We start from the raw sequence: 23,093 nt of genomic DNA on the forward strand, positions 1-23,093 counted from the left end.
GAGATGATGAGGAGGGAGAAGATGAGGACTATGAAAGGGAGGATGGAGAGGATGATGTTGATGTAGGGACGGATGATGCAAGAGATGATGATGAGGATGTTAATGCAGAGTATGATGATGAGGATGATGAAGGAGAGAATGAGGGAGATGAGGATGATAGAGATGATGAGGAGGATGGTGGGGATAGTGGGGTTGGGTATGGTGATGGGGATGGTGATGGGGGAGAGGATGGAGATGATTATGAGGAGGGTGGGGGTGGTTATGGGAGGGAGGATGGATGGAGATAATTATGAGGAGGGTGAGGGTGATAATGACGAGGGAGGTAATGAGGATGACATACATGTGGATGTGGTAGTTATGGATGTTGAGAGGGATCCAATGGATTAAACCAATGGGATTCTAGTACTGGTATATGTAGGGCCTAGCCAGATAGAGCTTATGGAGGTGATCAAGGGCTCTAGAGTCAATTAGACAAGGATATATCAAAGAGGGATGAAATGATAGTAGGGAGGGATGTAGTGATAACAAAGAGGGATTCAGCTATAGAAGAGAGGGATCTAGCTATAGCAGAGAAGGATGTAGTAGTGTGCAGAGAAAAGAGGGTAGTGTAGGAGTCACTATTGTTTATTAGCAACATCAGAGATCCAAACTTCTAAGAGATAGCTAAAATGATAACCAAGGATCATGTGGAGAAAAATTACTAGAGGGATAATTATGAGAAGGTAGTGTCACCAAGGCTAAGGGTAGAGAGCTTTTGTGCATCGAGATATCACACATGGTGGACACAAAGGATACAGAGTAGTGCAGTGGTGATGAGATTGATGAGCCCACCATAGACAACAGAGGGATCATCCTCAAGGTTGGATATAGGTTGAAAGGCTAGGGATAGCACAAGTTGACACATACATGTTCATGTATAGAGGGGCTTCTCTATTTTTCTTTCATTTTCTATTATTCTCTTTTGTGGTTCATGTCTATGGGCAATTAGTATTGATGTAAACCATGACCATGTACTATGATACTTATGAGAAATATTTATGAGATGTACTTATGGTATGATAACTATATGAGATGGATTATGAATGTGTTTTATATGCTTTATATGGATGCATTTAGGTTTTTCTATTTGGATTTTTATATGATGACATCATGTATTGATTTATTACATGTTATACTTAGGAAATGACATCTTTTATTGTTGCCACATATTTTTCTCATGGACGAATACTTAATGAAATGTAAATGATATGGAATGGATGAGAATGAAATATAAATTGATATGAATGCCATATTTTTTACTATATGTATTGCTTTGGCTAATTTCTAGACTTTGGACATATGTAGGAATGCAAGATGATGGTGGTTTTTGTGTATCGAAGTACGAGACCAAGGCGATGGTTGAAGAAACACAAAAGATAGAGGAGATGAGATGAGGAATAATTAGTATGAGGTGAGGTCTTTTTCTTTCACAAAGTTTACCATATGTTATTGGAACTTTATTTTGATGTGGTAGAGGGAATGCAATGCATCATGGAATAAAGAGCCAAATTGCAAGTGCAATCCTTTTGCATAAACAAGCACAATGTAGACAAAAAATGACCTTTTCCATCTTGAGGTATATAGACATGCCCTAGACTCTCAAAGGTACATGTTAAATGGATAGAAAGATGAAATATGACCATGAACCATCCTAGACACTCTGATAGATCAGTTTATTTTAGGCATAGGAACAATGCCAAAGAAAAATAAAGAAAAAATAAATCACTCACTAAACAATGTGAGACAATAGCCATTCGTGTCCATTATTACTTTCTTTTTAATGTTTTTGGTTTGTAGATAGTGTTTGATATGTTGATCGTGTGATAGATCTAGTTGTTGATTCAATTGACAGGATCATAGTGACACATTGGATTGGTTTTTCGTTCACATTTCTCAGATAGTGTGACTATCATTGAAGTACAGTGCTTTGAGTTTTAGTCTACGAAAATGCAAGTGTTTTAAGAAAAATGGATGATAATCCAAAGTGAGTATTTACAAGGTTTATAACAAATTTTTGGTGGGTTTTGTGATTTTTAGGGTTTTTTGAGGATATTTGATGTTTTTACTCATTTCTTTAGGACATTTTATGACTTTTAGGGTTTACTTTAGGATGTTTTATGATGTTTATTAGTTTTTTTAGGATTTATATGATTTTTAGTGAAATTTTTTTAGTTAATTTTATGACTTTTTGATGAATTTGTTCAAGACATTTTATGAATTTTTTATAGATTTGTTAAGGACATTTTATGATTTTTATGGATTTTTGCAAGATTGTATTTGAATTTTTAGGACTTTTTTTAGGATCATAAGGAGTCGTAAGGGTTAGCTCCAATCCAATATGCAATAATTCTAATGAATAAAAAGTTCTTAGGGATATGCCCCTAGTTCAAGTTCAAACTCATGCACTATGTAGGAAATACGCCCCCAAACAAGACGCAAACTATGTATGAAGGCCAAAGATAGAGTATGTACATACTGGTGATACTTAGGTAAGATAACAATAGACATTACCCAGTTTGTGAACCATGATGAGGGACTAAATATGTCTTCCAATGTGAAGGATATGATCAAGGAATGACAAAAGGGCTAAAAACTAGATGGAATTCTGATAGATGGAGGAGCAATAACTGATTACACATGGTGCCTGTTTGCCAGGTTTTCACCATGGTACATGCTTAAAGCACCTGATTGCCAAGTTTTTAATTTTGGATGGAATTTTTTTTCTTGACTCAAATTGTCATGCCAAGATGTCTATTTTCCAATTTTTTATCAAGGTATCCATTTTTCACTCCATTTTATTGATATTTTTATGACTTTTTGCCATTTTTTTGATATTTTTCCATGACGTTTTGCCATTTTTTTGCTATTTGTTTTGGAATTCTAGATAGAATAATGTATAGTACTTGTGTAGATGCATTTTATTAATGGAAATGGGTAGTGGTTCACCCTCTCAAATTGTAAGCTAATATACTCTAGATCTAAATGTTGCAATAACTACATAAGGTCCATCCTAATTAGGTTCAATTTTTCCTAGTTTTTCTCTATGTTGTTAAGTCTTGTAGTTCATCTTTGTGACTAGATTAATGATCTCAAAATGATGACCTCATACTTTCTTATTATAGCTTCATTTAAGTCAATTTTGGTAAGCTTGCAGATGTGTCAAGGAAATTTTCCTCTGCTCATCAAGCATTTAAGTTCATGGAGTCTAGATACTCTATAGTGTTTATCATCAACAACACCTTGTAGGGAGACTCTCAATGATGGAATTTCAACTTTGATGGCAAGTATTGCCTCAGTTCCATAGACAAGAAAGTATGGTGTTGTGCCAATAGGAGCACACACATTTTTTGTATAGGTTGACAAAGCTAGATTTAGTTGTAAGTGTTAGTCTCAACCAGAATCATTGATAGTCTTTTAACGAATCTTGAAAATTGTCTTATTAGATGCTTCTACTTGGCCATTTCCATGTGAATGGTAAATACTAGAATATCCATGGTATGTGTTGTATTTCTTACAAAGCTTGTCCACATCCTTATTTTGAAATAAACTACCATGATTAGTAATGAGAGCCAAGGGAATTCCATACTAACATATGATATAGTTTAGAATAAACCTTGAAATCTACTTTTTAGTGGTGAATGTTAGAGGGACAACATCTAACCTGGTAATATATTGTGTTGCTATGATGATGAACTTATGGCTACTAGAGTAAGGAGGAGAAATAGCTCCAACAAGATCAAATGCCCACTATGAAAAGGGCCATGCAGATATGAGTGGTTGTAGTTCTTGTGCTGGTGTATAGATTAAACTACTATGTGTTTGGCACTTATGACATCTTTTGGAAAAATAATGACCATCTTGTTCCATGGTGGGCTGATAATATCCTAATATAACAATTTTCTTGGCTAGACTCAAACCATTGAAATGACCTCCACATATTCCTTCATGAACCTCATGTAAGGCAATTTCAGCTTCTTGAAAGTCAAGGCATGTAAGAAGGGTTTGGTCAAAGGATCTCTTGTAAAGGGTGTCAGCAACAATGGCATATCTAGTGGCTTGGCAAGTAAAGGCTCAATATTCATTCTTGTATAAGTCATGGGGTAGGATTTGGGCATACAAATAATCATAAATATCTTGATACCAGAGGGAATTGGGACCAAAAAGTTCACACACAAACTCATATTGAGAGAGTTCAAATGTTGGGATCAAAAATTTCTCAACAATGAATTATAATGCTCCACATTTTGAGGCATATCAATCATAGAAGATATGGTAGCAATAGCATCAAATTTTTGTTGTATATTCTTAGTAGATTATGAAAAGAGATAGTGACAAATTTAGATTTAAGAAAATATGCCATCTAATTGTAAGGCATCAACTTATTATCTTTGGTTTCATAGTCATCATTGACTTGGTACACTAAAAACTAAAAATCTCTAGAAATAACTAACAACATGCAAATTTTGTATGTTCCATTGAATAGCTAGCTTTAGTCCTATGATCATTGTCTCATATTTTACTATGTTGTTTGTATAATTGAATGCTATTTTGTATGACTTTGGGATGATGTCTCCTTATGGAGTCATAAACATAATGCCAACTCCTAAACCATTTCTTGTATGTGATCCATCAAAGTAAAGATTCCATTCATTAGCTATGTCCATTTTAAATATGGCTTCATTGAGAAATTATATTAACATTGGATGATCATCTATCATAGGATCTTTTGCTAGCTAATCTAGTATCACTTGTCCTTTGATTACCTTTTTTTCTACATATTCAGTGTCAAATTTACTAAGGATCATAACCCATTTGGCTAGGCACCATATGAGAGTATCCTTGCTTAGGAGACACTTTAGTGGGTCAATCTTAGAGACAAGCATTTTTATTTGATGGATCATGTAATACCTCATCTTTTAGGCTACAAAGATGACACTAAGGAAAACATGTTCAATGAGTGAATAATTTAGTTCATACCTCACAAGTTTTCTAATGATGTAGTAAATGACTTGCTCTCTCTCTTGTTCATAATTTTGTGCTAGGGAAGATCCTAATGTTGTCTCTATCGTAGATATATATAAAATGAATGGTTTTTGTAGAATAGGAGCCATTAAAACTGGTGGCTATAGAAGATAGTCTTTGAGTTGTTGAAAATACTCATCACACTATTTGTTCCATTAAAAAGATACTCCCTCATGTAATAGGTGTTGAAAGGAGTGGTACTTGTCTACTAGATGTGCAGTAAACCTATGGATAGACTATAATCTTCCTTGTACAATTCTTAATGTCCTTAGATTTCATGGAGGAGGCATTTCAAGTATTCCTTTTACTTTCTTAGGATCCACTTTGATGCATTGTTGATAAATAATATACCCTAGGGACTTTCCAAAGACAACTTTGAATACACACTTTTTTGGATTTAGACAAAGATTGTAGCTTTTCATTCTATTGAATATTTGATCTAGGATGCCCAAATGATCACTTCTTCTGGGGGATTTGCAAAGTAAGTCATATACATAATCTTCCATGAGGACGTGCATGAAATAATGAATGATGGTAGTCATTGCTCTTTGATATGTTGCCCTATAATTTTTAAGGCCAAAAGGAATGACATTCCAACAATTTGTTCTCCAAGGGCATGTGAAACTATTTTGTGTTGATCCTTAGGAGATATTCTTATTTGATCATAACTAGAGAATCCATCCATTAGTGGTAGCATCTCATATCTAACTATCATCTCTATAATGAGATCTATATTTGTTGATGGCAAGTCATCTTTAGGACATGCCTTTTTAAGATCATGGAAGTTGATGCATATCCAGATGCCCCCTATCATGTCAAAAATTGATAGGGAGAAACAAAACTTTTTTTTTTTGTTAACTTAAAGGATCACATAATGACTTAAACATTTTAAAACTAGGTTACTGATTAGAGATGTTTTTTGAGACACACCTACTTAGGGTCTTGAGTAAATTTTATGATCATAAGGTATGGTATGCATTGCCACTTACTACTATCTCTACTTGGAGGCACTCTCTTTAATAGGTTAAATTAGTAATGGGTAATGTACTTGACATTTTTCACATGATATAATAACATTTCCCAACTAGGCCTTAGGCACCATGGGGGGCATATACTTATGATGCATGTACCTAAAGGATGTGGTTAGATTTAATAAATTATTCTAGTTGGATGATAGGGTCAAATGACTCATTGCATTCAATACTCTAGTAGCACAATGTAAATAATTTTATTGAGATTATATTACATTAATAAGGGTTTGGGTTATAACACATGAGCTAGATCATAGTATATTTCAAACGGAAACATATATCTACAAGATATTGTCCAACAAATATCTTTATAGAGTATTGGTTTAGTCTAGCAACCTATCCTTGTGGACATCTATTGCATCTATAAAGTATCACATGAGATCTTTCTAAATTACATGGATTCACAATTGAATGGTATAAAAAAATGAGTATGCATATTAAGTAATTATTCATATTTTCCATATGGCATTATATAGTTTTATTTACACTATGTGATGCATCCATAATGTTTGACATGTACATCAAGATCATGACTCTTAAATGAATGATTCCTATACATTTGTTCCACCTCTTGCATTATCTCACATACATAATACATGTATAGCATTGGCTCTACCTTACACTTTTCACACTATATGTATAAAAATGTGTCTCAATAATAGAATGTAGCAATTAATCTTTAAGCTTAAACATTATGACAATTATAAAGTATAACATTTAAATTATTACTCACCATTCCACTACACTAGTTACATAATTTGGTAATTAGTACAACTCTACTTATTCATGGCACTAATTAAATTTTATAATCATGTCATTCCATGACTTATAACATTTACCATCCTTACCATTTTACAACACTACTACTAATTTTTAATAATAACTACATTAATATCACACTTTGTAATATATAACAGTACTCCCTAATTTACTTACTCACAAACTTACACATCTAAAACATATTATGATTCTAACAACTATTCTACTTTCTAATTATGTCATTGAACTAAATTACACCTTTAACTATTTTTCTACTACTAACTACTTACTAACACTAACTACTTACTACACTTTATACTAACTACACCTTACCCAAGCCCATGCACCCAACATCCTAACTTAATAGAAGCCCCTCCTTAATCCATGTGCGATAACTCCCGTGACCCTTTGAATTCTCTAAACTATTTACCCCATGCAAATTTTATGCTACCTCCCACTAACCCTTTTCCCCAAATATCGACTTAAACTATTCATGACAAAATTCCATCCTTAGCAACATATTATCCTTGCCTTCTACCGATGTGCCCCCTAACAAATCCCCTCTAACTATTCTCATAAATCGAGCACCTTTATCTAGCACTAAGCCTTTTACTACCCCCTTAGACTAAGTACATGTTTTGGCAGTCCCTATAGCATGATACTACCCCTTGGTGTATGGTGTCATCGGGGTGCATGAGGAACACTCTACATTCAGTCAAATGTGGATAGTTTCCAAAAGAGCTTGGCTTGGGAAGGGTATGTGTGGGGAGTGGGGAATATTTTTTGTGCCCCACCCTATTTAATATGCTCTTAGTCTTTATCAATTAATGTGGAAATTTCTTGTTTGATGATGTGTTGGGCACCAAGGGAAGTGGGTGTGTGTGCTTCCACTTGCTTGGCTGAAATTAGTTCTCCTTTTTTGTGTTTTCTTTTGAGGGTTCATTTTGGTAGGTGGCAAATTGAGAGAGAATGTTAAACTAGGTGACCATAAGTTAAATCGATGATGGTACCAAGTACATGAAGTGTGACAAGCCATGTGATTCCTATAATGCTTTTTTGTGTTAAGTCATGGTTATTTGCACTAGGATACTAATTTAAGTGGATTACTATTCATAGGGGAGTTATTTTAATGCTCTTTAATTGTAGAGTTAGTTATTTTTCACTCCCCATACATTTTCTAGAGAGTTTCAAAAGCTTTTGTAGGCCTATTTGTCTCTATGAAATATCATGCTATGACTTCTACTAATTCATTTCCGTTGCTCTTAATGATTATAACATGAATCTTGTTTGATAGTTAGTGTGATATTACCATATGTCTAAGTTGAGTAAATCTACTAAAAACTCTAGAAATGATAATTACAAATTTATTAAATCAATGCATTGGACCAATTAAGGGATATCTATACATTTAATTTTACTACATTCTATTTGGTTTAGAACTTGAATCACAATTGAATTTTATACTTTTAAAATAAATGTAACCCATTCCTTTCGATTTCCAATCAGCAAGCATCACCTATCATTTCTTCCTATTACCTATACATTATTTCCAATAAACCAATTTGCAATAAACTTTAAATGCATTTCCTCTCAATAAAAGATCTATTGAATACATTAAATTGACTTTTTAAGTGATTTAAGAATACATTGTAGCAATATTTTCATGAAGCAACAGTGCTTGTGTCTCATTAACAAAAAAATATTTACTATACCATTATGATGAAAAGAAAGTTATCTTTTCACCAAATTCTTCACTTCTACCATATAGTCATGTGATGCAACAATATGGAGATAGGAATCTCCATTACAAATGCAATACACAAGGTGCCAACTTCCTTTCCAATACTACGTGAACACAATAAGCATCTCCAAGCTTTTCCACTAATCTACTAAGCTCAAACTCTAAAAATACTTCAAAATGAAATAACAAGAACTATTAAGGCTCACCTCCCATCCTAGGCTTCTATGAAGCCACCCACTGAGCTGGGGAAACAAGGCTCAAATAGGTTACACTCAAGTAAAAAAAATGCATAAAATAATACATTACAAAATATGTCATCTCCCTTTAAGGTTTAACAGAATGACTCACCATTGGAACCATGAAATAATGAGTGAAGTTGGGCTCTCCAAAGAGGAGAATTCCATATTTGTATCCATATACACATATACATTTGTAATTTCATAATGCCTCTTCTAGGATATCAAAATATATCCTCCTCATAATACAAATGCCTCTTCAAGGCTATCAAATACTTTCTTCTCAATACCTCAATATGCTTGTAACTCTCATAATGTCAACAAGGCATATGGCTTTCATGGAGCCTGTACTCCATGAACAAAAAAACCTTCTCCAAGAAGAAAATCTCTCAACTACAATGTTGAGCCCACCTAACCCCTTCACACAAGGCATCTCTTCCCTCCCAAGGGTGATTGAGGCCTTCACACCCATTAACAACTCAAAATCCCAAAAGAAAACAAAAAAATCAAGAAGGAAAACCAAAAAAATGCATATAACACAAATCACAATCACACCATCACAACACAATATAAGGATTCAAGATGATAATACATGAATCCACAATAACAATACATGTTTTTAGCATCATTATGAAAATTCAAAGGATGGTCATGTTTTGAGCAGCGACCTTGGTCCAAGCAAAAGGCAATGATGGTTGATGCAGAGATTCCTTCTCCTTAGCTTTCCTTCCAAACCCCTAACTATCTCTAAACATAGAGAGTAGGTGAACACCCCACTATCTCTTTTGGCAAAAATATCAAGCCACTATCTCTTACAACTTTTTTCCTACCAAATTTTCTATTTTGACCAAGTGGAAAGATGGGGATGAACTCATGGGACAACTCAATTTTAAAATTGGTGGAAGAATGTGTTAGTTAAGGGACCCCCTAGGCTAGCTAAGAAATAAAACCATCAAATTTAGGCCCCTAACATGTCATGCTAACATATAGGTAACTTATTCTCACAAAAATGGCATCATGGGACCACCTATTGGCCCTCTAAAATCCTTGTCAAGTTTGAATTCGAAATTTCCTTTGATGGTGACCCATCCTATCCTTTCTTCGAGTGGATTTTCTTAAATCTATTGGAAGGAATTAGTTTAAGGTTAAGTTTTTCCATGACCAAAACCCTAGGTGACATGTCATCAACATATAAACAATTACAAGTGTCAAGAGACACATTTAAAACACATTATACATCACCATGCCATGTCCCTAATTTATTTATGAGACTAAATTTATCACACACATGGAAGCTTATATTTACAAAATAAACACATCATAATGAGGCTTTTGAATCTTCCAAAGATTGACCTTGGCCAAACTATGTCCACATAAGTTTGGATCTTGTTTCCCTAATTAATTTCCATTTTAGTTTCCTTGTACACTAAACTCAAGCATTAGTAGTCCAACTAAAATCATATAAAAAAACATGTTCATAGATGCATGACCATTTTAACATTTCAAAATTAACATATTCCAATTTTCATGATTAAACTTTCTATTTGCAATCATTTTCATATTAAAAAGCACTAAAAATAATAAGATATTAAAATTTTTATATCAACATTAATCTTTCCCTATCACAATCAAATTAATTTTTTGAATCATATTGTATTCCTTTTTCTATGATGGTGATTAAATGTTGAAACTATACTTTTAAGTCAACCAACATAAAAACAAGTTTTGAATACATATCTTAGGTCAAAATCACCAAAATGTAAACACCATGATTAGTATCCTTTGATTCAGTATACCTTTATTACTAAAAATATCCTATTATTATTATGATATAAAATACATAATAAGGTGTTTCAATTATGTTAGGTAAATCGAGAGGTTACATAGTCACATAGTTTTCAAAATCAATCATATAATAGATTTGTTACATTTTACTAAGACATAAAATCTATCCTTGTGAATATCAACATATCCACCTAATACTATGTGCACAATAATTGGATTATTGCACTATATCATACTAAGTTCTACCATGTAGACCCTTATTTAATTTTGATAACAATTTTCATCTGTAACTATTTGTCATGTTCACAAGGGTGCATGTTTATTTATCTTTCCAAAATTAAATTATCATAATAGCCCATACAATATCATGAACCCGTCAACATAGTTTCCCAATTATGACATCTCAAGCCTTTATCCCATAGGTCTTAGCTTATCAACCTAATGTAATTTCTAAATAGGATACTTTACACAACAAAGACCAAAATGTATATTAGTCCCACTAAGACCTCAAGTTCTGTATTGATACAAAAAATGCCAATCCAAACTTATTTAGATCCTAAAACTTTCTTACCATCGCTAAATTCTAAGGTATATGCTAATAGTATATAATTCACACTCTAAGACACAAAATATGACCTTATATAATAGAGTACTAGATTAGATATCCACTCTACATAATCAATGGTTCTAATAAAGATTATATCCAATAATTTCTTGAATTCAACTTTGACAAGGAGAGCAACTTGAGGATGCATCTTTCTCAACTTTTTCTTTTCTAGTTTCACTCCTGGCTTTGCTAGCAAGTGATGAAGAAACAATTTAGAATCTAATCTTGACATGTCTACATAAGACTAGGTAAAGTTGATCTTCCTCTATAAAAAGAATTTGAAAAAATCATCTCTTTCTTCTGGTGATAAGGATGCTACAAAATCTATGATCTTAGGGTTGTTAGGTGTTCCCAAATTTATCTCTTCTATCATTTCCACAAGTAAGGTTGACCTTTCTTTCAATGGAGGTATGTCCAATCTTCCATCCTTAGGTATCTTAGAGAGTTTTGCACCCTTGGATATGTCCTTTATTTTTAATTTTTCATGGTCTAATGTTGCCTTTTAGTTTTCACCAAGAGACCTACTTTTGTCTTTGTTTGTTATTTTTCCAATTTTTTTAGTGGAAGATGGAGTTGACTCCCCAAAATATTCCATGATGTTTAGGTCAATGGAGAATCTTTATTTGTGATCACCTTATGGTAAATCTTCACAAAGCTCTAAGAATTATATGATGACATCATCATTTCCAAATTGGTCAAATATTGGTGGTCCTTTTTGGTCCCAATCAATGAGTTTAGTGTAAACTAGAGAAAGACCATCATTGATGTTGAATATTATTTGGTCAAAGGCAAGGATATGGGTATCACTATCAAAAAGATCATAAGTTCCATGTTTAGATGTGACAGAGCTTGGGTCGCAACATATTTCATCACAAGATTATACACAAATTGAAGGGGAAGTAGAATTGCTAGTGATGTGCTTATCATGTATGGGTAGCTCATCAGGATCAAAGATGTGGTCAAGGCCAAATTAGGTATCAAGGTCATCAATGTTGGATGCTAGTTCTATTGTTATAGGTTGGGTCTTCTTAGATTCTTTTTCATCATTTGAAATATTCACATTCTTAGAAAAGGATGACTCAATATTAGGGATGCCCAAAACAAATGGTTTGAACCCAAGTCCCAAGATATGAGGTGATCTTGATGTAGTGATGTGCTAAATAATGCCTTTCTTTTGAGCTCCTAGGCCATTAGATCTATCATATCCCTTTCTTCTACATGATGAAGAATCCAAGTCCATACTTGTTAGAAGATATAGGAGTAGCTTCTTGTTCTACTTTTAGCCTTTTCAATCCATGCAAATGTGTTTTCATAGACATGTTCTTCATGTAGTCTACTTCCACTAGTGAAAGTCACAGAAGGATTCTTTTAAAATATGAACTTAGGCTTGTTTTGCATAAGTTATGGTTTACAATATGGATTGGGAGAGAGAGGGAGTTTCCCAATGTGAAAAGTGTGTGACATGGAATACTCACTGCAAACTTGGTCTTTAATTTTTAGCTTTCCTTTGAATGTAGCTATGAGTGTGGAAGGATTAACATACTTGGAGGACTTGAGTGGATTTATCACATGATTTTTTAGGACTTGGTATGTAGTAGTTCATCTAAGACTAGTATAGAATTGGAATGGGTATGGATCACTAGGGATGGTGACCACTACATTGTTATAGGAAAATTTTAAGCATTGGTGATATATAGAGGGCACTACTTTCATAAGATTGATCCAAGGGTGTGCTAGTATCTTGTTGTAATTCATTTCAATATCTAAGACCTAAAATATTATATTCTCAGTAGCTGGACCAAATCTAATGGGTAATATGTTGACGCCCTTGGAGAAGTGTTCACCATCATCATAGGACTTTATGGTGATTCTACAAGAGGGATCTACATCTTGTTTAGAGTAACCCAAACCCTTGACAAATTTAGTGGTATAGATGTTTAGTTCTACTCCTCCATCTATCAAGAAAGGTCTAGCCTTGGAATTATGGATAAAGACATCAAGATGAACATGATCATTATGGTTGGGCCTATCCTTAGGAATATCCCAAGGGAAAAAAGGTGATATGTTGTGATGTGGATAAGTTTTCAACCATGGCCTAGAACTCAAAAACATCAATTTTATTTGGGACTTCTATCTCTTTAATGGCTTAATCCAAGATTTTCTAATGTTGGGGAGATGCACACAATAGGTCCAAGATGGATATTTGCACAATGGTTTTATCAAGCTATTCAACAAGGCTATAATCAGATGAAGTAGGAGCATTAGGTCTACTAGAGGGTGTAGGTCTAGTAGAGGTAGTAGGTCTAGAAGGAGCTCTAGGTAGGGTGATCTTGGTACAATGTGTAGTGATAGTGCAATGAGGGTCTTCATCCTTTAAGTTGAATGTGAATATGAGGTAGTTAGACTCATTGAAGACATTTATGGTGTAGTCATATCTAGAGTGTGTGTAATTCACATTGGCATGTGAGTTTGAGTTTGAAATGGAGGTCTTTTCTTTGTCATGATTACCCAAATGATCTTTAAAGATGGTATGATCATCATAGGATGCTAGTAAGGAAGGATCAAGCAGTAATTATACCATCATCGATAAGGATTTTTATTTCATGTTTTAACTAAAAGCATGATGAGGTCCTTTGACCTTTGGTGTGATGGTAATCATAGAATTTTTTTGGTCCCACCAAAAGGCCTTAGTTAATGGTTCATCTTTGATCAGTGGTAACTAGAGAAAGTTATTAATGAGTAATTGTTGAAGCACAATCTCAAGAGGTATGCCCGAAGATGTTAATTTTTTATCTTTGGTTCTAAGATGTCTCCAAGGTTTGTCCTACATGGAGGTTTCAATTTTTTTTTGTTGAGGTGGTGGTTGATTGGGAGTTTGTGAATTTATATAGTTTACACTTTTTAGATTTAGTTAAGGTTGTGTTGTATTGATTGGTTGTGCATCTACAATGCCATCATTGGTTACATTCTTAATTTTCAAGAAAAATTTGGCCTTATCATCAGATGAGTTGGTATTTGTGTTTTCTATATTTTTCTAAAGGATTCCTTTATAGATAAGAGCATCTTCAATACTAGCCCATTTTTTCATCAGCTTGGAAATGGTGCTTAGAATTTTGATCTTGAGTTCATAAATTAATTCATGGTCTAGGTTTTCAATGCAAAAATTATCTTGTTTTTCTTTAAGAATTTTTAGTGAGAATTGACTAAATAAGTTTCTCTAACATAATAAGAATGTGATAAATGGTTCTCTTATATTCTATTTAGTTGAGCACAAATCAAAAAGTGTCATCTCATTTGTAATGTTCAAGGAGAAGTGGGAGATGAATTTATCTACTAGTTCTAACCAATATTTTATGGTACTAGGAAGTTTGGAGTACCATTGAAGTGTGGTCCCACCTAGAGAATAAGGGAAAAATATCATAAGGTATGTTCGCCCATCAATTAGTTTGGTACAAATGGCACATAATTCCCTAATGTGATCAATGAGGTTTCCATTTCCTTTATATTTTCTGAATCTTGGAGCCTCAAAATGTTTTTAGAATGGAGGCATGTACATAATTTTATCAAATAGATTAGGACATAAGTCCCTTTTTGTGTATAGAGCCTTTTTCTTCTGGCCTCCCCATGTCCTGACTCGTTTGGATAGTTGTTTGAATTGTTATAGTAACTCTTCATTATGGTTTCAAATGATAGTCTTCTCTTTGAGTCTTTTATTTCTATGAATAGATCATTTTCTATGGCAAGAACTATGTCTAATTTGTTCTAACATTTCTATGTCAAAAGATTTAGGTGATGTGTCACTAGGTGGTGGAGGTATTGTTAGAAACAATAGTCTACCAAGATAACTAAGAGGGGGGGTGGTAAATTGGATATCCAACAATTAAATTTTTTTTCTCCTTTAAACAAACTAAACCATTCAACTAAGGTAAACAACTACCATAATATGATGCCCATAGAAAATTACACAAAACATGTTGACTAGGGAAACCCTTGATCAGAGGAAAAAAACCAGTGGAAATGATGTCCACAAGATGATGTACTAATATAAATATTCATTGTTAGGAATCTATTACAACATTTAGTACATATGAGTCCCTATTAGGAGACTTTGAATCACTATTAGGAGATTCTAAACCTATTAGGAGTTGTGCCAATCTTGTTAGGAGTTATACTATAATGGATGGAAGATGAGCCCACTCCCCAAACATACAATTTTAGCTTCAAGAAGAGCTCACTACTCAAACAAGTAATTTGTTATTATGTTCTTCCTTCCTTTGTTCTATCAAGCAAACCAATCATGGTCAAACCTTGTGGAATATTTCATAGACCTTAGATCCAAATATAAAACTTTGAATCATTCAGGGAAACATTGGCAATGAGGTTTCCTTCACTTCTTGTCTACTCTTCTCAACTACACATTCTACTCTCTTTGTTGCTCACAATCACTTCACATCAATAGAATTTGATATAATACCATACTTCATGATAAAACAAAATTTCCTTCATTTATATTGAGTCAATAAAAATAATCCCCTAAGTTGGCTATTAGACCTTCCCAATTAATCATTATAGGACTGCATTAGGAACATGTTACATTTGATGATAACATTAATCTTCCACCATGCAACTTGAATATATTTTCATACATGCAGTATTATGACAAGAATACTTAGCCACATCATCACCAACATGTCATCTTCACATCCTCAACCTTGATTATTAGAATAACAACTTTTCTAAGAGATGCAACAAGTTTACAAGAACATGCCTCTATAAACTCTACCTCAGAACAAACATTACCAAAACTTATATAACTTCTTCCAAAGTTAACAATTCTTCTTCTGATGTTAACTACATATACTAGATACTAAGATGTATCTCTCATATCCTTGCATAATTAGAATACTCAACTAGCCATCTATACCAACTTGATCTTTTTGTTGTTCTTCTATCAAATACCATAGAAAACTACTATTTTGACATCCATAACAAACTTAGTCATGAATATAACATATCATCATAGTAACATATCTATAATATTCCCCCATAGGAATATCATTAGCATTCATACTTTCAACAATCTCTCAATAGGTAGGTTAGTACCTCAAAGACAAAATGGCCCTTGTTGTGGTACTTATTGTTCTATTGATTGTGATTGTTGTACCATGTGCTATTGTTGCATCACTTGTTGTGGTCATTTTTGTGTCATTTGTTATGGTTGTTGTTGACATACCTCTGTTGGTTGCATGTGATACCATGTATGTGACTATTGTAGAGGTATCTATTGAGGTTTTTGTTGCATATGTTGTTGTTGTAACAAGTGTTGTTGATAGGAAATTTGTCGCTCAAGGTATCTTTGGTATTCCAATTGTTGTTTTAGTTTCTCTTGTTATTTAGAAAACATGGCTTTTTGTTGTTGGAATTTTTTTTGGTATATTTCATGTAAGTCAAGTGGATTTACATTGGATTGCATGTTAGGGATGTTAGATGCTTGTACCACTTAAAGTTGTTGTTGTTGTTGATATGTTGAATGTGTGCTAAGTGGATTTAAACATGGTTGTGCATTGGAAATGTTAATTCTTTGCACCATTTTAGGTTGTTTTTGTCTTGGAAGTTGATTATCCCCTTTAGAATTGAACATCATGTTTGGGTTGTTGTTTTCATACCTTTGTGTGTTAGATGCTTCTTCGTGAAATATCATATTGATTTGACAATGAGACATATTTCTTTTGGGAATGGGTGAAATGTCAATAAGGATTTTCCTTTGTATGTATATAGGAAATTGATGTTTCACATGGTGTACTCATGGGAGGCTCCATAACATTTGATGTCATAACATTTGGTAAAGTTAGGGGAAAGGGTGTTCTTTGTTGATTTTCCTCTAAAGGAGGGATGTATGGCATCCCTAGAGATCAGTTCCCTTTAGGCATGCATTTTTGTTGTATTATGTGATTGAGATCAAGTCTTCACATCCTTTTCGGATATTTAGGAATAATCTTGTTTTCATTTATTGATGGTAGTTTGTTAAACAAGGGATTGATGTTGATATGTTCAAATGTACTTTGGACAATTTCAATAGTTCATTCTTGATGGGATCCTATAGGTTTCATTATTGTGTTTGAAAATTCCAAAGGTTGTTTTCCCTTGTCTGAGTCCAAATTAATCATGGGTTGCATAGTTTTGAGTTTTGTACTAGTTTGATATTTTGACATAGGTCCCTCTAAGTGTGGATTAAATTTGACAATTTCTTGGGCTGCCAATAGTTTGATGTTTTTGTGGAACATTTTATCATGGAAAGCTAATTCAATGGATCGTGGTGAGTTACAAGGTCCAAACAACAAGAACAAAGAATACACAAGATTCACAAGGTTCCAATGCAAGGAAATGACCTACAAGGCCTCCAACACCTAAGATGGCTAACCAAGACCTATGGATTGTTCCAAGGTTATTGAATGGTCTTAAAATATCAAATATAATGTCTACCAACTAGTTTTAGGTCTCTCAACAAAACCCAACACTCCAAACCCAAAACTAGCCTTTCTAGGCCTTAACCTTAAATCGTAATAGTAGTAATGGTTTTTATCCCTCAACTCAAATAATTTCCAAAGGAAATATAAAATAAAAACCTGATTTGGATACCCTTTTCAAAGATATATAACATATATAAAAATTATGGGTGGTTGTTTTTGACCAATATGGCCATTCTTTACAATAGCTATGTCTTTAAACTCACAAAAGAGGCCACTTTACAAAAGAAGAATATGATAACCATATTTCCAAAGTTTAGAACCTTCTATAGCCTCATAAAATGGATCTAATTAGAGGAATATGCAACAAATTTCAATGTATGGTCTTAGTAAAAACAAAAGCCCCAAATCATGCCTACAAATCCTCAAAAGCTAGGGCTTTGTCAATATCTACTCATCCAACACTTCATTAATGATCTAAAGGTTAGAAAAACTTTTATTTGGCATGAAAAGATGAATTAAAACATAAAAGTGGCCCTTCCTTGAGGTCAAACTCTTACTATTGCAGAAAACCAAGAAATTTCAATGCAAAATGCCTCAAATCAGCATGGTGATCTCCAAGAAACTTATCTCCTTCCTTCAAAATGTATTTTATAGGGTTATTATGGTATAGTAAATATTTATCTAATTTCATTCCATGAGAACCAGACATGCATTCATGGAATGACCATTCTTTTAAGGTTTTTGTCAAGACTACTTTAGGAAAATTTGAAAATGTCATTGCAATCAACACTAATGAATGCAAAAACTATTGAGAATGCCTTAAACCAAGTATGAAATCAATTATATAAACATGTATCAATTCCCTTGAATCATCTAAGGTTCAATAGATTTCAAACAACACCAAAAAAAAAGAGCAATTTTATAAACATGAAGAGTTTTTCTTTCAAATCTGTGAAGAATATGTACATATATTGTTCATTGTCTGTACAAGTGACTCCACAATATATAAACTTCATTATAACCTTCCTAACCACCATTGGTCATTTTAGGAATAACTAGGATCCTAAACATAAAGAAAAAATCTTTCCCTCCTAAATCTAACCAACCGTTGTAATTCAAAAATTTAAATTTACAACATTACAAATTTTGGATTTTTAAAGTTTTTAAACTAATCTAACCTTGCCAAATGACTTATATAGTCTTGTTGAGAATTTATAAATACTAATCTATCCTATTATGATCCTTTTACATCCTTATGTCGATTGAGTCTCCTTTTGAGCCTTTAGGACCTAAGATTTATATATTTTGCAATTTTATGCCATAATAGGCTTTAAAACTTCCCAATTGATTCCACCATGATATAATTAGTTTGTCTTCATGCTTGAAGTCCTATAGTTGTCCATGATTATCTAAAGTGCCTCAAGTTCCCTTTCACCATACTCCCCAACTTTAAAAAGATTCTTTCCCCAAGAATGAGATTTGCCAAAATGGTGTTGTTTTCCATGGTAGTAGTATTTTGATGGCTGTATGAAATCTCCCAATGTTATAAGCCTCTTCCTTTGACCTACATACACCTTATAGAAATAATTAGAATAAAAACCAACATGTTTATGTTTGATGTCCTTCTTTGGATCAATGGAGTTTCTAACTACTACCTTTGCTTTTTGTGTCCTTGCCTAATTTGTGTGGCATTTCTTCTACCCCCCAAATAGCTACAACTTCTTCCATTGACCAGTATCTCTATACCCCAAGATTGGACAATAGATGTTATCTACCTTTATGTACTTCTACTCTTCAAAACTTTTTTTCAGCATTTTGAAGGTGTACTAATTTCTAGGAAAGTCTGCTCCAAGATTTTGATTTATCCTCCAACCGATGTCCTTCCTATCTCTATGTTGACCTTGCAATGATATCTTATCAAAGAAACACATAGTAATGGGTTCTTTACTTTTGTAAGTGGATGGTTGTAACTTATATTTATCCTTTCCCTTATGTACAATGTATGTGTTAGAATATCCATCATGTAAGGTTCTCCTGGAAATTTTCCAAGGCCTTCCTAATATCATATGTCCACAATTCATTGACATAACAACATACCTAACCTGATCTTGATATGGACCAATTGAAAATGTTACAAGAGCCCTTTGATTAACCTTTACATTCAACTCTTGGTTTACCCAAGTGGCACTATAAGGATTAGGGTGTTCTACTAATGTCAAGCCCAATTTAGAAACTAGATCAACTAAAACCAAATTACAATGTTCCCCTGAATCAATGATGAAAGTACATTACTTACCTTTTACCAAGGATCTAGATCTAAAGATACATTCTTGTACTAGTGGTAATGTTGATCCTCCTATCCTCATAAGTAGACATTCTTCTTCATCATTTAGTATTATGTTAGATTCATCTTCTTCTTCCTCCTTTAATAGGTTTACTCTCCTTTCTTTCCCTTTATCTGGATCAATCAATTTAGGACATTTAAATGATTAATGACCCACTTCATTACAATGGAAACATCTTCCTTTGAAGCTTCCCCTTCCTCTTCCACCTCCAAATTTTCCTCCTCTATAACCTCCTCTTGTCTCAAATATAGACCGTTTGTCTTTGTCTTTATTCCTTGAATTATCATCTTGATTTATTCCTCCTCTTCCTCACATGGAAGAGCCTCCTCTATTGTTTTTCCTCTCACTCTTTCTTTTCAACTTCTCCTCTACCCTGATGGCTAATTGGAAACATTACCCAATGGTCCTAGGAATGTTTAAAGCAATCTCATCTTGAATTTTTAACATTAATCCACTCGTATACTTTACAACTTTTTCATCATCTTCTTCAATTTCTCCCCTTATGCTTAGGGTGTGAAACTTCTTAGTCTTGTTGAGAATTTATAAATACTAATCTATCCTATTATGATCCTTTTACATCCTTATGTCAATTGAGTCTCCTTTTGAGCCTTTAGGACCTAAGATTTATATATTTTGCAATTTTATGCCATAATAGGCTTTAAAACATCCTAGTTGATTCCACCATGATATAATTAGTTTGTCTTCATGCTTGGAGTCCTTTGGTTTTCTTTGATTATCTAAAGTGTCTTAAGTTCCCTTGCACCATACTCCCCAACTTTAAAAAGATTCTTGCCCCAAGAATGAGATTTGTGAAAATGGTGTTGTTTTCCATGGTACTAGTATTTTGATGGCTGCATGAAATCTCCCAATGTTATAAGCCTCTTCCTTTGACCTACATACACCTTATGGAAATAATTAGAATAAAAACCAACATGTTTATGTTTGATGTCCTCCTTTGGATCAATGGAGTGTTTAACCAGTACCTTTGTTTTTTGTGTCCTTGCCTAATTTTTGTGCCATTTCTTCTACCCCCCAAATAGCTACGAATTCTTCCAATAACCAATATCTCTATACCCCAAGATTGGACAATAGTTGTTATCTACCTTTATGTACTTCTACTCTTCAAAACTTGTTTTCAGCATTTTGAAGGTGTGCTGATTTCTAGGAAAGTCTACCCCAAGATTTTGATTTATCCTTCAACCGATGTCCTTCCTATCTCTATGTTGACCTTGCAATGATATCTTATCAAAGAAACACATAGTGATGGGTTCTTGACTTTTGTAAGTGGATGGTTGTAACTTATATTTCTCCTTTCCCTTATGCACAATGTATGTGTTAGAATATCCATCATGTAAGGTTCTCTTGGAAATTTTCCAAGGCCTTCCTAATATCATATGTCCACAATTCATTGACATAACAACACACCTAAGCTGATCTTGATATGGACCAATTGAAAAAGTTACAAGAGCCCTTTGATTAACCTTTACGTTCAACTCTTGGTTTACCCAAGTGGCACTATAAGGATTAGGGTGTTCTACTAATGTCAAGCCCAATTTAGAAACTAGATCAACTAAAACCAAATTACAATGTTCCCTTGAATCAATGATGAAAGTACATTACTTACCTTTTACCAAGGATCTAGATCTAAAGATACCTTCTTGTACTGGTGGTAATGTTAATCCTCCTATACTCATAAGCAAAAATTCTCCTTCGTCATGTAGTATTATGTTAGATTCATCTTCTTCTTCCTCCTTTGATAGGTTTACTCTCCTTTCTTTCCCTTTATCCAGATCAATCAATTTAGGACATTTAAATGATTGATGACCCACTTCATTACAATGGAAACATCTTCCTCTGAAGCTTCCACTTCCTCTTCCACCTCCAAATTTTCCTCCTCTATAACCTCCTCTTGTCTCAAATGTAGACCATTTGTCTTTCTCTTTATTCCTTGAATTATCATCTTGATTTCTTCCTCCTCTTCCTCACATGGAAGAGCCTCCTCTATTGTTTTTCCTCTCACTCTTTCTTTTCAACTTCTCCTCTACCCTAATGGCTAATTGGAAACATTACCCAACGGTCCTAGGAATGTTTAAACCAATCTCATCTTGAATTTTTAACTTTAATCCACTCGTATACTTTTCAAATTTTTCATCATATTCTTCAATTGCTCCCCTTATTCTTAGGGTGTGAAACTTCTCAGTATAGGACATGACATCCATGTCTCTCTAGTTCAAGTTATTCCTTCTCATCTTCATTTGTATAGCCATGTCTGATGGAGAAAACTAACTTCTTACCATTGTCTTCATCCTATCCCAATTTGAAATTTTATCTAGGCCTCTTGCCACTCCTTCATTTTTTAAACTAGTACACCAAGTAAGGGTTGTTCCCCTTAACTTTGGTTTTGCCACTTTCACTTTCTTGTCCTCTTATATGTCCTCTAGATCAAAATAGTTTTTAAGTGCCTCTATGGATCCAATAACTTCTTCACTCTCCATATTTCCATGATACATGGGTAAATCCACTCCTATCTTCAATCCAATACCTTGTACTAACTTTATCAACTTTTAAAATCTTCTATCATCAAGATCATATGCTGCATCACGATCCTCTCATTCTTGTCTTGCATCGTGATTTCCTTCTTCATCATTGTTCTCTCCAATATATTCCTCATGGATCACTTCCCTTCTAGGTTCATGCCTCTCCTTATCTAGGGCTTGAATCCTTGCAATCAGTTGTAGTCTTTCTCTTTTTAACTATCTCTCTCCCCTCTCTTTAGATGCTTCAAGTTCCCTCTTCCCTCTACTTTCCCTTTCCAATTCTTGTCTCAACTCTTCCATCTCACTAGTCATTTTTCCCTTAGGAGGAATGTTTGAAACTAGTTTTTCTCCCTACTCAAGGACCTAGTAACTAGAGCTCTGATACCACTTGATTTAATGGATGGTGGTGGGTTACAAGGTCCAAACAACAAGAACAATGAATACACAAGATTCAAAAGGTTCCAATGCAAGGAAATGACCTACAAAGCCTCCAACACCTAAGATGGCCAACAAAGACCTAT

Source organism: Cupressus sempervirens, chromosome 7 (assembly GCF_028749045.1).
Source record: "Cupressus sempervirens isolate cs-2001-9-10 chromosome 7, ASM2874904v1, whole genome shotgun sequence".
NCBI lineage: Eukaryota > Viridiplantae > Streptophyta > Pinopsida > Cupressales > Cupressaceae > Cupressus > Cupressus sempervirens.